The sequence below is a fragment of the Dermochelys coriacea genome, chromosome 7, assembly GCF_009764565.3.
Source record: "Dermochelys coriacea isolate rDerCor1 chromosome 7, rDerCor1.pri.v4, whole genome shotgun sequence".
NCBI lineage: Eukaryota > Metazoa > Chordata > Testudines > Dermochelyidae > Dermochelys > Dermochelys coriacea.
The window spans coordinates 67,014,223-67,029,834 of NC_050074.1; the positions used below are offsets into that span (position 1 = coordinate 67,014,223).

Below are 15,612 nucleotides of genomic sequence, written 5' to 3' on the forward strand. Positions count from 1 at the left end.
TTTGACTATAGACAGTGAGGAAGGCTTCCGCTTCGGGTCTAACAGAATGCAGTAGCTGTAGTGTGTAAAAGTAGCACAGGCACTAACCAATAACCAGGCTCAGCAATAGAATCAAAAGAGCAGGCATTAAGTTCAGAAATGGGTCTGCTTTTGAGTCCTTCCTACTTGGAGAGAGTTGTTATCTCAGAGACTTGTCATCTTTTATCTAAAGTGGCCACTCTTGGCAGGAGTTTATCTTGAGAGCTAAAACAGACCGCTACATCCCACTCTGGAAGGTATCCAAGCAATTTTTTTTAATATTAGGTAGGCTTTAAAAACCCAGAAGTCTCTCCACATGGTACTGCATAGGTAAATCAGATGGTATGATAACATAAACCACTTGCTATGACATTTGGGGAGTTGGAGACAAGGTGCCTTTGTGAAAGAGAGATCAAGCTCCTCAGTAATAATAGGAAAATTGTTATCTTGGGAGGCTTGTCTTGAAGATGGAATCTGTCAAATTTTAATTAGTTTGCCTTCCATATTTCATAGAGTCTGTATATCCGAGGGTAGGGGGGAGATCATAATTAGTAGCCAGACACGGATTTCAAAGAAGCTCTCCAGCACAAATAGTGATATACTTGTTAGTCTCTAAGGTGCCACAAGTACTCCTTTTCTTTTTGCGAATACAGACTAACACGGCTGCTACTCTGAAACACTACTAATTCTAATTACTAGTTATGTAGGGGGCAAGTGTGATGTGGTCACAGGTTGTCATTGTCAACAAAGACAAATTCCATTGTTTGTTCAAGTCTCCCATTAAAAAGCATGCGAACATTGTAACAAGGTGAGTGTTTATGAAGAGAGGTTTTTGTCAATGTAATTGGATTCTTACTTAAGAATAGAAGTTTAAAAAGCATGTAAGAACCTTACAAGAAAGTAGTGAAAATGGAACTTAGGTGACTTTGAACTGATTAAAGGAATGGACAGTAATGCTGAAAATAGCATAATGACATTAATAAAACAATGGTATATCCTCATCTGAAATAACATGTCCTGTTCTGGTCACCAGGTCATCAAAAAGTTGTAGTAGAAAAGGATTAGTGATAAACTGAGAGAAATAGCAGATTGGGACTGTTTAGTTTAGAATAGGAAGACACCTAAACTGGGATATGATAGAGGTGTACAAAATAATGAATGAGCTAAGAAGGAAAATCAGACCCTCCTGCTTACCCTCTCTCATAATACAGGAAGGGTGCACAGTTCATGAACTGAAAGGCAAAATAATTTAAAACTGATAAAAGAATACACTTTTACACAATGCATAATTAACATATAGAACTCATTGCCACAAGATTATAAGTCAAATAATTTAGCCGGATTCAGAAACTGTTTAGGTATTAACATTAATATAGACGTGTACAGTTATATTAGGTAGGATTTTTGAAAAATGTGAGTTTATGTAGAACCATATGGTTTATGCCATTCTCTCAGTGATAGTTTCTGCCCAGCCTCCCTGAAGCTTATTCCACTTATTCTAGTATTATCCACTACAAGGTGTCTTACACCTGCCTTTGATGTTTGTGCTTCTGGTCACTATTGAGACATGATACTGGACTAAATTGCATGGGTATGTGTGTGTCACAATTATTGGGTTAGCTGCACCGCTCTCCCTTCGCAGGGTCTCACCAAGTTTACCCCCACAGGTGTTCCTGGGATAGAATTCTGTAGTTCACTCACTCTTAGAGCAGCACATGGGTTACAACATGCGGGGTGTCAATCAGATAAATTCTTGTGACAAACCATTAAAAAGGAACGGTGATTTAGTGTTATCCACCAACAAATGAAAGCGCTGAACAGGTCAAAGATTATGTCTCTGAAAGATTGCAGAGCATCCTTGGCAAGATCAGTAATTTGACATTGTTATCCTCATGGGAGATCTAAATGCACAGAGTTAGTCATTATAATACTGGGGGTATGAACGCATTATGGGCAGATATGGTATCCCAGGGCAGGCTGCCAATGGATAATGTTTTGTTGACTCTTTGGCTTGTGCAGTCTTTGCTTTGGTGGTACATTATTTCCACACAAGGAAAGTCATAAACTGATGGTCATAAACATGATGGTTTTATCCAGAAACCGCTCATGTTGCCATTAATAGGCACTGGAGAAGTTCACTGTTGGATCCCAGGGTGTGTAAGACTGCCAGTGTTGGAAGTGACTACCATCTTCTTACTGGGTTAATCAAAATAAAACTAAGTAAGGTAACACCACGCAAGGTGGGGAGGGTATGTATGATACTATGAAAATAGTAGATCCAGCAGTTAAGGCACATTTCAAGCTGAAACTTAACAATCGATCTGAAGAGTTGGACACCGATGGAGGACAAAGAAGAAAAATGGCAGTTTTTCAAAGAAGCAAGTGTGGATGCAGCCAGGACACAGTGGGGCTTCTAAGAAAGAAGAATGTCTCCAACCAAGTATATGAAGGTGTGGTGAAGACAGGCAAAAATTAAAGAAGAGAATTCAACAAGAATGAGAGAGCAGTAAAAGAGCTATTCTGCAACAAGAATATTGCAGACAAAGCCATGGAACTTAAAAGATGAGCCAGAAGAAATAAGAAAGAATGGATGGAAAATAAAGCAGGAGAAGCTGAGGAGACTTAGAAGAGAGGGAGTTCTAATAAGGTTTTTCTAGTTTCTAAACAACAGAGGTCATAGTTCTAAAATCATTGTGGCACTGTGAAGGCACAAGATGGTACACTTTGTGTTGCAGAGGAAGGACAGAGAGCCTAATGGATGGAATATTTCCAGACTCTGCTCAACCAGTCAGAACCACTAACGTACTTTGTGAGAGATGTGAAGAAATAGAGGACTTATCTTTATCTCTAGAAGTAGTCACCTTTGAGGAAGTAACTGAGGCCATAAACTGACTGATGAATGTTAAAGCACCAGGCTGTGCTAAGAGAGCTGCTATAATGTTAAAACTTAGAGAGGGAGTGATGGTGAAATACACGTGCAGGTTATATGGACTGTTTTGGGAGAAGGTGATTTCTCCTAAAGATTGGAAAAGAGGTGTTATCTGCAAAATTGCTTAAAAGAGGAGGGAGGACCATCTTATTTGTGATAACTGGAAAGGGATGACATTCTTATCTCTTCCTATAAATGTTTTGCTTGATCATTTTTAATAGGATGAAAACTGCTGCTGATGGTACTCTGATACTCAGAGACGAACAGGCTGGATTTCACTCTGGTAGGTCATGTTGAGACCAGATTTTCATCTGGAGATGACTTATTGAGAAAGGCTTAGAATACCAGCAGAAGATGTTTTTTCTTGATTTTAGAAAAGCAAGTGATACTGTCCACAGAGAAACACCTTGGAAGATCCTGAGACACTATGGAATTCCAGCAAATATGGTTAATTTGATAAAAGCTTCGTACAGTGAGTCTGTGTGCTACATCAATACAGAATGGAGACACAGAATGGTTTAAGATTGTTATTGGCGTACGGCAAGATTGCATACTATCCCCACTTCTTTTCGGTATTGTCATATACTTTGTGATGAGGAGAGCAATAACTGCTGCCAAGGACACTTGTGGTATTCAGGCAAGAGATAAGCTGTGAGACTTGGATTTGGCAGATGCCATAGTCTTACTGGATACCAAATTGGATGGAATGAAAAGACTTTTCAGGAGCATAAAGGCAGAAGCTGCTAAAGTGAGACTTTAAATCAATATGCAAAAGACCAAAGCCATGGAGATAGTAGAGAATGTTGTTTACATTGGTGTATGTGTAAATGATGGAGAAGAGTACGAAAGAGTTGATGACTTTGTTTGTCTTGGAAGTACAATATCTGCTAAAAGCCAGCTCACTAAATAAGTGAAGGCAGTGGATCGTTTTTCCATTTGTCAAACGCCTGGAAGCTTAAGAAGATATATCCACACACTAAAATGATTATTGTCCTTAAAATACTATTGTCACTCTCAGAAATGTGGCAGAAGGTGGAAGTACACAACAGAAAGCTGAATGCATTCCACAAGTGTTCAGAATCTTGGAAACTTATTGGAGAGATTGTGTAACTACTGTGGAAGTGCTGCCCTGCATGGGTTAGCAAACTGTGGATTCAATAATTAGAAGGGAATGGCTACTGTCATTTGGCCATGTCATCAGGCTAGCCTGTCGCAGAAGAACAAGGTACATTTTGGATTCCACCTAAAGTAAAGAGAAGGCGTGGAGGACAAAGACTGACCTATCACAGGACAATCTAAAAGGATGCTGCTATCATCGAGAGAACTTACGATGGAGTCAGACATCTTGCTGTGGACAGACAGCTGTGGGGAAATGGTCTTGTGCCACTAGGCACAGAAGATGCTAAGTTTGCAGAGTAAGTACCAACAAGGCCTTCTTAAGTAGTTCCGACAGGTGTTTGAACTGTACTGGTGACTTCTCTTTGGCGTAGTGCAAAATATACAGGGATTACATAGACTTCCCAGACAGTATTGTTTAATGTTACCCGTAGGACTACAGTAGTGAGAGACATGGCTTCAATGCAAAAAGAGACGTAACCTCATGGACCTTAGCCAACCTTTTAGCTTCTCCTGGCCTAGATGCTTAGGTCCTGCTTAGAGAGTCAGCCTCATGGAATGCTGACCACTCCTCCTCCCCCTTCTTTTCTGTCAGGACTACCTTTTTATCTGGTCAAGTTCCTTTGATCTTTAGGGTCTCAGCTACTGGGATAGCCCCATTGTTCCCTCAGTTGCTTTGCAGTTGTGTACCTGAGGCTGTTTTTATCTGTCATTGTTTCACTTTTCCTGCTCGATTCTTACAACCCCTTTACAGTCTCCTTTGATTAAACTTTGTGCACTCAGGCAGGCAAATTGATACAGGGAAACAGAACCACCGATTATATTCATAAGAATAATGCAGTTATCTCCTAGTTCATCACATTAGGCATTTTGTTGGTGGGAGGTCGGCAAATGTAATGTGCTGTGGTCAAACGGATTGTCTCAGACTAGAAGACTTTAGCACAGTTTGGAGGACGCAGTTCAGTCTAACATGCTGCAAGCTGCAAAAACAGTTGACTGGGTAGCATAGATTGGACCTTGTCTATCAGAGGTCTCCCACCTTGCCTGTTTACAAGTGACCAGCTAGTTAAGGCTCCAGAATTAACTTGTGTCTTCAGCAATTCACATATTCTGCTTGGTTTGGCACCACAGCATTGGCTCCTCAGTGAGCTAACTCCCAGTAAATACAAAAGCAGACTACAGTAAAACAACTTGATAGACTTACCTGCAGCAGCTTTGTGTGTCTTTAGGGGTGCGATAATGGGTCTGTATCTGGATTATATTCAGCTGATGATGCACTTTTCTATGTGGGACCTTAGTTAGGTGTGCAGTTTTTGGTTTCTTTTGCTTTACTAAAACAGCAAAGATGTTTAAATAGCTGAACATTTAAACATAATTCTTAATACTGTGTGTTTCCTGGTGATTTAGCAAGGGGCTACATGGTACTGTTACTAGAGGACAGAAAATCATAACTTTGTGTAATGAGTGATGAGCATTGTAAGAAGGGCTAGCTTCCTGGGAGCAATTTGAAAGGGTAGAAGTGTGTTTCTTATTTCTAAAGGTGGCCTGGAAATTGAATACCCTCACCTTTAGCAGTGTTGAATATCTCCCAATAGCCAAGCTAAGAGAGGCAATTCAACACACTCCCATAAAATCACTTTTTTTTCCCCTAGGTTCGGTGACAGCCGGTCTCACTTGGTTCATTGTTTCCTACTTCAGTATACTGTTCCAATGTGCACAGCACTGATGACAATTTCAGGCGCCATAGTCCCCTGCTGAAACACGTCCCTTATTCGGAGGGGTTCATTTGTGTTCACTATTATGCTGTATTGCCCAGATTGAAAATGGCTGACTCATTACTCAGAGGCGCTCCCAATTTGATGTGTTGTCACCAGCAATAGTGCATGCTGGGTTCATCACAGAATGAGAGCCAGCAATCTTAGAGGGGCTGCTTAGCTCAGTGTAAGGTAAGTATTAGAGTGCTGAATGCCCCGTAGACAGGCTTTTGCGGGTGGTTGCTAAAGATGCAGAGATTTTCACAATTCTCTTTACCCTAGTAATTTCAATGAATTATGGGCATCGATTTAGGTTATACTGTGACCTAACAATGGAGAGATGGTGTACAGATAACATTATTGTTCATATTATATTAGTGCCTAGTGGCCTCAAGTAAGATCTGGGTCTAATTGTGCTAAGAACTGTTCAAAGGCCTAGCAAGAGACAGTCCTGAGCCCAAAGAATTTATCGTCTGTCTAGATAAAACAAAGGGTGGGAGGGTAAACATAGGAGTGGAGAGGTGAAGTGATTTGCAGGTAAGTGGCAGACCTGGGAATAGGACCCAGGTCTCCTGTCTTCCAGTATCATGTCCTATCGCTAAACTACACTGCATTCCTGGCAATTAGGAAATCTTAATTAACTAGGGTGATGCTGCAGGATATATGGTACCATACAGGATTGCCAACCCTCCAGGATTGGTCTGGAGTCTCCAGGAATGAAAGATTAATCTTTAATTAAAGATTATGTGGTGTGATGAGACCTCCAGGAATACATCCAACCAAAATTGGCAGCCCTAGTGCTACAGTAGGTGAATGACACTCACTGGGAAAGGAATTGCTCACTCAGTGAGGTAAGGAAGAATTGCACAGTAAGTGGCTCAAAGGCTGAAGGGGAGGAGTGATCTGGCCTCCAATATGTGTTGTGAACAAGACACACCTACACTTTGGTTGGTACTTACGTGGGCAGGACATTAAAAAGTTAGTGATTTACCATCCTTGGACTGACCCGCTCTCTTTTTAGAATCCGCTCTAAAAGATCTGAACTATCCATAGCTGTTTCTCCACAGCCTGTCTTGAAACACAAGTTAATTGGAGATTAAAACCTGTTGGCTAAAATAATTTTCCATTGTTTGTGAGGACCTCTTCTGACTCCCTTTGTTGGCTCCTCTTCTTTCTTCCAGCATATGCACTCATCCATCTGCTGCCATGCCAAAGACAGTGCAAATCTTTGAAAGGCTTTCATTTTCCAGGAAGTGAAGTACATGCTTCAAGTACAGATAGAGAAAATATAATTAGTTTTTCTTTCTTTCCTGAGGGAATACAGCCCTCTAGCCTTATGTGTAGTTTTGTTAAGTGAAACTTCAATAAGCAGCAATTTATGGTAAATTTTACAAGGAGGTTGACAAATAGTTTTGGCTCAATATTTAGTATTTTCACTACCAGTCCTTCCAAGACTGACTATTTAAATCTCAGCTGTGTTTGTGACTTTCAGTGCCTACTACATAAAACCCTAGTGGCTTTGGTTTGTAGTGGTTGTGGTATGGCTGTGGCCATGTTAACATGTCTGTAGCATCATTCCTCTGTCCTTCAAGCTGGAGGAAATCTGAGGCATGGTATTGATATTTAATGATGTGGTTTTGTAAGACATAAAATCAGCTTACACACACATATACACACATACACATATACACACATATACCCCCAGCTGGTTATAAAGGAAATGGGTACCTATTGAATGGCTAAATTTAAATTAAATTATAAACTTCCTTTATTCGATTGTTTCCATTTTTATATGACTTCCGTTCTTGTGATGGGCATGTCACCGTAAGCTCAGAAGAGTGAAATGCTCTTTATCCAGAGAACAAGAACCCAAGTACCTTAACCCTAATCTAAAGGGCCTGTATGACCAGGGTCCTATGGGGGCCAGTTATGTCACTCAATTAGGGTGAAGTTTAAGCAGATCTGAGATGAACAGGATCAGGACCCAAGGGTCTTTTTATAGAGTGTACTAGCATCCACTTGACCACACAGTCCTCCTTAAACAATAGGCTTTTGATGTAACCTTTTGCTTTCTAAACACTGCCATTAATTAGTTACACACATTAATATAGGGCAATTTATCCATTAGGTAGTCTATTACAAACTTTAAAGAGACATATAGACAGTGACATTATTTTACCCATGATTCAGCTAAATGTTAATATTCCCTTTTGATCTCTGAATCAATAGTTATAGTGAGAGACAGGAACTGTCTGTTTATGGGTAGCATCTAAGATGCACACAATTAGTATTACTTCTAACAATATAGGTTTGCATTTCAAAGTTCTAGCCTATTTAACATGAATGGCCCTAATTATCATTCACATACCTTTCTAACATGACTTTAAAGGTGGACTTTGGGTCATTCAGCCTGCAAGCTGTTTAACCCTTTCTAGCCACGCATCACAGCCTGCATCCTTAATCCGTGCATTCAACCTTTGCACCCATTCAGTCTATGACCTCTCTGCTGCAACTCCCAGTTAGGGCCACTTGTGATGGTGGTTTCTGTGACATGGACGCCAGCCCACTAAGAACAGAACAGAGGCCATCAACTCAATTCATCTCATATAGGCCACTGAACAGGCAGATGGTAACAATGTTTGGTCACTGCTGACTTAGGCTGCATTTGAACTGTTGACCTAGAAGTGAAAGCCTCCATCTTCCATTAAGATCCCATGAGCCATCAATTGAATACATTTATTATGATACCCAGCCTAGGAAATACATAATACAAATAGGGCATGAATGTGTGCAATGCAGAAAAGCATTTTCTCCTTCATCTGTAAAGACTTTGTTTTGTTTTGTTTACTCCATGGGTTCTCAAACTTCATTGCACCATGACTCCCTTCTGACAAAAAAAATTATTTCATGACTCCAGGAGGAGGACCGAAGCCTGAGCCTAGCTGCGCGGGTGGCAGGGCCAAAGCCTGAGCATCATCATCCTGGGGTGGGGGAAGCCCAAAGCCCAATGGCTTCAGCCCCAGCCAGGGGGCCTGTAGCCTGAGCCCCGCCACCCAGGCTGAAGCCCTTGGGTTTTGGCTTTGGTCCCAACCCCAGGCCCCAACAAGTCTGAGCCAGCCCTGGTGAGCCCATTAAAATGGGGTTGTGACCCACAGTTTGAGAACCGCTGGTTTACTCCATAGTTATAGTTTAAAATTGTCAACTTTTCCTGTCATAAGCCCTCCTGTTGTAAGATAGTTACATGTTAATGAACATTCACGTTTGGTGAGAGCTTGATGCAAAATGTCCCATCTAAAGAGCAACCCTTCTTCTCTTTGAAAATGAGATTTTCAGAAAAACAGGATTAGCTATTTTTTACACTTTTTAGAAGGTATTCAGTGTGTTGGGGTCTTGCCTAATTTTGCTGTTTTGATAGTGACGATGCTTTCTGGATGCCTTCCTTTCAGTCATTCCAGTAAATATCCAGTTGATAGTTTGCGTCATTATACAACAGCTTCCTGAGAAGTGGTTTACACCTAGACCTGGACAGGAACTGGAATTCCCGTTACATGGGAAAATCCAAAATTAAAAAAAAAAATCTAAAACAAAACACAAAACCAAAAATTTGAAAATTTCTACAAAACAGGAATTCTACAGTTTTGTTTAGAAAAAGCCAAAACAACATCAAAATGTTTTCAAGGCTCCTGAGCTAGGGAGCTTGGGGAACTTGGGAGCTGGGGCTCCTAAGACTTTCAGTGTATAAGGAGTTGGTGAGAGCACTGAGAGCCATGACTCCAAGTCGGTCCATCCAGTGGGCTGTGTTGGAGCCAGGCAGCCTGGAAGTCCAGGTGGGCTGCCGAGGGGCTGTGGAGCTGTGGACATTTTTCCAAGGAAAAACTGAATATTTCCTTCGGAATATTTTGATTTTGCAGATAATGCGCTTTCTGTATGAAAATCATTTGCACAGAAACTTTCCGGCCAGAACCATGTATACAGTTGCACAACAGCCCGTGAGATTCTGTCTGTGCAACAATTCAACACCCACCACTTACGTGTGTGAGTTATTTCATGTTCTTCAATGGACAGCTTGCTGTAATTCAGCTTTCCCTGGCACCCACCATCTTCCCATAAAATGTAGAGCATAAAGACTGTCAGTGTATAATGGCTTGTATTGCTCCTTTGTGCAAATGGTGTAACTGCCATTCCCAGAGTACGGTTATAGAATATCAGGATTGGAAGGGAGCTCAGGAGATCATCTAGTACAATCCCCTGCTCAAAGCAGGACCAATCCCCAATTTTTGCCCCAGATCCCTAAGTGGCCCCCTCAAGGATTGAACTCACAACCCTAGGTTTAGCAGGCCAATGCTCAAGCTATGTTTATTAATGGCCATTAGATAATTTTTTTTTCATGTGTTTCTTCTAGATCTCAGTCCAAACAGATGAACACATTCCCCTATCCATCCTGAAAGAAAAGGAGTACTTGTGGCACCTTAGAGTCTAACAAATTTATTAGAGCATAAGCTTTCGTGAGCTACAGCTCACTTCATTGGATGCATTTGGTGGAAAAAAACTATCCATCCATCCAACCGTATCCATCCAAGTTCTTAGTTTAAAAAATATTCATATATTTTTATTTATATATTACTAACAAGGGTGGATATGGATGCTATTTAGTCTAGAAAGCACTGCCATTACGAGCTGACGAAAAAGATCTACGGTAAGTTAGAATAGTACCCTGAGGTATCAGCTGCAAGCAGTGCCAGGCATACTACAAGATTCATGATTACAGTAAGTGTATAAATAGATGGATCAGCAGTTTTGGAGCCTGAATCAGTAAGACATGGAATTTCTCAGTTTACCTATTTGGCAGTCATACACCACATTTTACTTGCTTAGTGTGTTATCTGCATCTGTTCACACAATAATAGTTTCACTTTCCTGCACAACACGATGGGGTATGTTGATAGATTACAGTTGAGCATTACAAAATGTCTTGTATGAAGAGAAGAAGTGTACCAGTTTGTGCGTATGTCTCTTATTAAACTTTTACTCGTATTAACCAGTACTGCATCCCATTAACTATGCTTGGAAGGATTAGATTTTTATTGGGTAAATATCGATAAATGTCAATTTTCCATGCACACAAAAACCAATGAAAAAAATATTTCCATTGATAATAAACGTAGTTTACAGGTAAGAAAAATTCTGCTAGAGAACTTACTATGGTATAATTATGGCTAAAATGTTGACATATGATGTTGACAGTTTGTGTTTTAATGGTTACAAAGCTTTAACTTTTTGAATGTATACTGTCATTGTCTGACTCTTCCCCCCCCCAAATAATTTCCCACAACTGAGAAAATTTTAATTAATAAAAATAAAAAAGGCTTATAAGTAAACATTGATATTATCCATCAAAATTATTTTAAAAAATCAAATTCTGTCAAGCCTAATATTAACTAATATAAACCACTACAGGAGTGAGGTTCTGGAGCAGTCTTCCAAAAGGAGTAGTGTGTATAAACCACCTAACTAGTTTTGAGATGGAGTGTGATAAATTTATGAATGGGATTGTATGATGCAGTTGCTTATGATACCAGGAGACTGGTTTCGATGACCCAGGAGATGCCTTCTAGTTCCATGACCTGTGTTTCTATATACATCCTGAATCTAGGCTTCCAACATTGCTCAGCAAGTAACCCTTATGCAGCAGTAAAATGGGTCCATGTTGACTCTCTTTAACTTTGCATTAGTTTTGTGGTTTCTTTAACCAGACAAAAGATATTAGTGTCAATTTTCTGAGCTATCTGTACTATCTACAGAGTCCACTGATGATCGGCAATGCTTTTCAAAGCTTGATGGTACGTTATGGGACAATATTATAATAATTGCATACCCAACAGAGCAGACCACTGCCACTTTGATACACATTCAGCTGACACTAGTGGAGAGTCTGATATCCTCTTTGGGGACTCTCACTAGAGGGCACTCGCACGTTTTGAGAGTGAAATGTTTCTCCTTTTACATCATCTTCTTAGCGGGTGAGGGAGTTCTGTAGTAGGCTACAGGTTAATTAAATTGAGGTAGAAGTGGCTTATTAGACTCCACCTTTTATATAAGGCTGGTGGCAGTAGATCTCTGGGGAAAGTGAGCTCATGAGGGAAGAAACCCTAGGAGCTACCAAGCATGATGGGAAGAGCTTAGGAAAAGTCAGGCCTATGGAGAAGGCTTTGACTGGGGGATTAATGCAGCGGAGTTAGCCAAAAATAATTTCAGCATAAAATCACATCGTAGGAGGGGTGACTTCCTAAATTGATAAGAAATGTGCTTCTCTTGTTTGGAATATGATGCTGCCAGTTCTCCATGTATTGCATATTGTCTGAACAATTCCAGCTGTATAATTTAGATTTTAAGTTCCATGCAGCAGGTACTGCATCTTCCTTCTAGTTTTGCATTGCAACAGCTACCTGAATGCGAATAAAAACTAGATGCATAGTGGACAGAAATTAAGTTGCAGAAGCTCACGTATTCAATATCAGAAATGGACACAAACTGTTCAATTCTGAGGCGATCAGATCCAGATTTGTGGTTTGGGTCTAACTGTAAACATTAAAAATGATTGAAGGGGAAAATTGGTTTTAGAGTTTCATTAGTGGAAATAAGTCCTTTAATAACATATCTTAACATTTCAGATTCACTGGCAACTGCTAAACAACAGAGCCCTTTCTTGTTTAACAATAACGCTGCTCATCCAGATGCCAATAATTAAGTAAAAGAGTGTATCATCTTGATTGCCCAGTGGTTGGTAATCAGCACAGAGCTGAAGATTGCTTTGTAAACAGCAGTTGGTGTATATTAGACTTCCTTTGAATGAGCTGTAAACCGTTTGAGCATAACAGACACAGAAGGACAGCTAAGCAGCAATCCACCAGCAAATTAGAAGCGCAAGTGTTGTGTTAGGGAAGGTGAGAAGAGGTGGTGATCTGTCTATTCCAGGGAATTCATTACATACCTGCACATCCCTAGGAGGGTGAGGAAGATTTGTGTGAGAGATTTGCAATTCTGTTTATTTTTAGAGTTGTAAATCAGCAGCACTGTCCTCTGTTCAGAGTATAATCTGGCTAAAATAGAATGTCTTAAAGGTTATTCCCAAACTTTAATGTTCTTTGTGCTCTTAGGAAATTTGTACTAGAATCACCTCACTGATAGGGGCAAAGGGCCAGAATAATCTGTGTGCCTTCAATTTTTGTGTAATTAAAGGTAATTAATAAAGCATAAGGGACTATAAAACTGTCTAGGCGGCACTCTCTGCTAACAACTTACTTGTAGGAAATTCTGTTGAAATGAATTTTTGTCATTCAACTTTGTATCTATTTTTAACAGATCCCCCATAACTGTAGTATCTGAGTGGCTCAATCTTTGATGTATTTACTCTTATAACACCCATGTGAGGTAGGAAGGTGCTATTATCCTCATTCGATAGATGGGAAACCGAGGCACAGGAAGACTGAAGGCATGTCTGCATAGTGTGGCAATGCACACGATGGGGGTATGGATTTCTAAAGCACACTGTGGTGTGCACTAATTGGTTCACATAGACGCTGCTGGTGCATACAAAAAGTTCCCTAGTCCAAAGTGTTCTGGGGAACTTTTAGTGGACTTTACAAATCACACGCCTGTAGTGCACATTGCTTCACTGTACAGATGTGCCCTCGGTCACAAAGAAAGGCAGAGTTGGGAACGGAGGTCTGTCTCCCAAATCCTTGGCGTAGCATCCTAACTGCTGGACAGATTCTTCTCACCATATAATATATGATGATCTTGGTTATGTGTATATGCCTTGTAAAACTTAGCACGTCTAGAACAAGTCTAGTCACCACCAGCCCCTTACCATGATGACAATTGGCAATAAATAGTACTTACATTTTACTAGTGGGCAAATAGAATTTTGCTCGTTTATATTTAAAAGAGAAATATTTCTGTAATTGTAAACAGGAATTTTCAGATTTGAGGTTTAGTTCTCTTGAACTGAAAACCAAGGATCAGGCTCCTTTTCTTTCGGATCCTTTAGGATCCTTTTCTTAGAAATTTTATTCTATTAATTTTTATTTTGGTAGAGCTAATTCTACTGAATGAATGTAGTAATGCTTCCCAAGTTCCTTTGTGAAATATGGGTAAAAATTTTGAAAGCAGAAAGATGATTTAGGAGCCTAATTCCCATTTTCAAAAGTCACTTAGGTACTTAAATAAGTTTTAGGCCCCTAAATCAGTTAGGCATTGCAAGTCTGAGCACAGCAACACCTAAATATCTTTAAAAATATGGGCCTTGGGCACCTAAATCTCACTAAAAGTCCATAACACCTAGGCTTGGTCTACAGTTCCAACTTCTGTCGATATAACTACATCGCTCAGGGGTGTGGAAAATCCCTAATCGCCCTAACCCATGGGGTAGAAAGTGCTATGTCGAAGCGAGGACTTCACCCGTTGACATAGCTACTGCCTCTTGTGGAGGTGGAGTACCTATGCCGACTCCCATCTTCATGAAGTGCTACACGGCACAGCTGTACTGATGCGCTGCAGCATTGTAAGTGTAGACAAGCCCGTAGACTCCTAAATTACTTAGCTGTTTTTGAAACGTTTATATGCTCAGATGTCACAGTGCTTTTTACAGTTTAAGAACCCGAGTACATAGGAAGCTATGGCTACAGAGGTATTATAATTGAGGCTTCTTTAGCTGTGTGTTTCTTAATAAAATAATTTAAGTAGAAATATATTGGGATTCTTCTTTTAGAGTATAATCTCTTTTTAATATTATAGAGCAACTTGCTACGTGTGTGGAAGGACACCTTAACTACAGCTGAAGTTGGTACATTGAAACAGTTTGAAACTTTATTTCAATTTGCCTCAGATGGGAATGTCACTGTTGGGGTTTGCTAAGAGACAGCATCAGTATTCTAGTTACAGATTATAATGTCCAAAAGGAAAGCTGTGATGAATATAAAAGTTTCTTGAGTTGCCCCACCTAACTTCTCATTAGCTGCTCTTTGTGAAATAATGTTCATCAGCCTCCCTAGAGTTCTTATAAACTTGCTTCTTACAAAGGTAGAGAGAAATATTCATTAACGAAAATGTGTCACTTTCAGTAAACACTAGGGGCAGGATTTTCAAAGAAGCCTAAGGGAGTTAGACACCCGAATCCCCCTGAAATTCACCTAGCTCCCCTAGACTTGTTTGAACACCCCAGACTTCATCCATTTACTTTCATCTTTTGCAAGATAGGGAACTAATATGTCTCCTGTCATAGACCATTTAGATCATTTAAAAGATGTGTTTTTGTTTTTGGTATTCTTTGGAGGTATCATCATGCATCATATCATTAGGTCACACACTGTTGGGTTCTGTATTAAAAATTTAGATATATGCCTTCCCACATCATGTGCCCTCTGTGAATATGCAGCAGATATCTGATCCAAAATACAAACCGAAGGCAGCAGTGAATATGTAGTATCTGTAAACCAGTTGTTTGTATACCAGAATTATATTAAGCAGTTCATGAATATACCTACTTCATATATAAATCTGAAACTTTTGTGGCTGTTTCTAAATGAGAGACTGTCCCATATTTTCATTTTTTTTAGCTATTTTGATATTTCATTCAACTGTGAAAGTGAAATGAATTTCTGTACAGATTTGTCTTTTTTTCTTCTGTATTGCCCAAAACACTTATTGTTTCCTTTTTCTAACAGAGCTTGAAATTAACAATTTTTAAAAAGTATTTCCTGGGTTGCGTACGTCCATGTTCAATAATGTCTGAAA

General features: G+C 39.9%; 1 protein-coding gene across 31 annotated transcripts in view; it reads left to right on the forward strand.

Moving 5' to 3' along the window:
- ZMIZ1 (zinc finger MIZ-type containing 1) overlaps window positions 1-15,612 on the forward strand; it is a 504,711-nt gene that overhangs the window by 235,665 nt on the left and 253,434 nt on the right. The window contains exon 5 of one of the 31 annotated variants that reach the window (XM_043518774.1): window positions 14,614-14,662. The exons of the other annotated variants lie outside the window; for them this stretch is intronic. The gene's annotated coding sequence lies outside the window, so the exon portion shown is untranslated. The remainder of the gene's footprint in view (window positions 1-14,613; window positions 14,663-15,612) is intronic. 31 annotated transcript variants of the gene reach the window in all.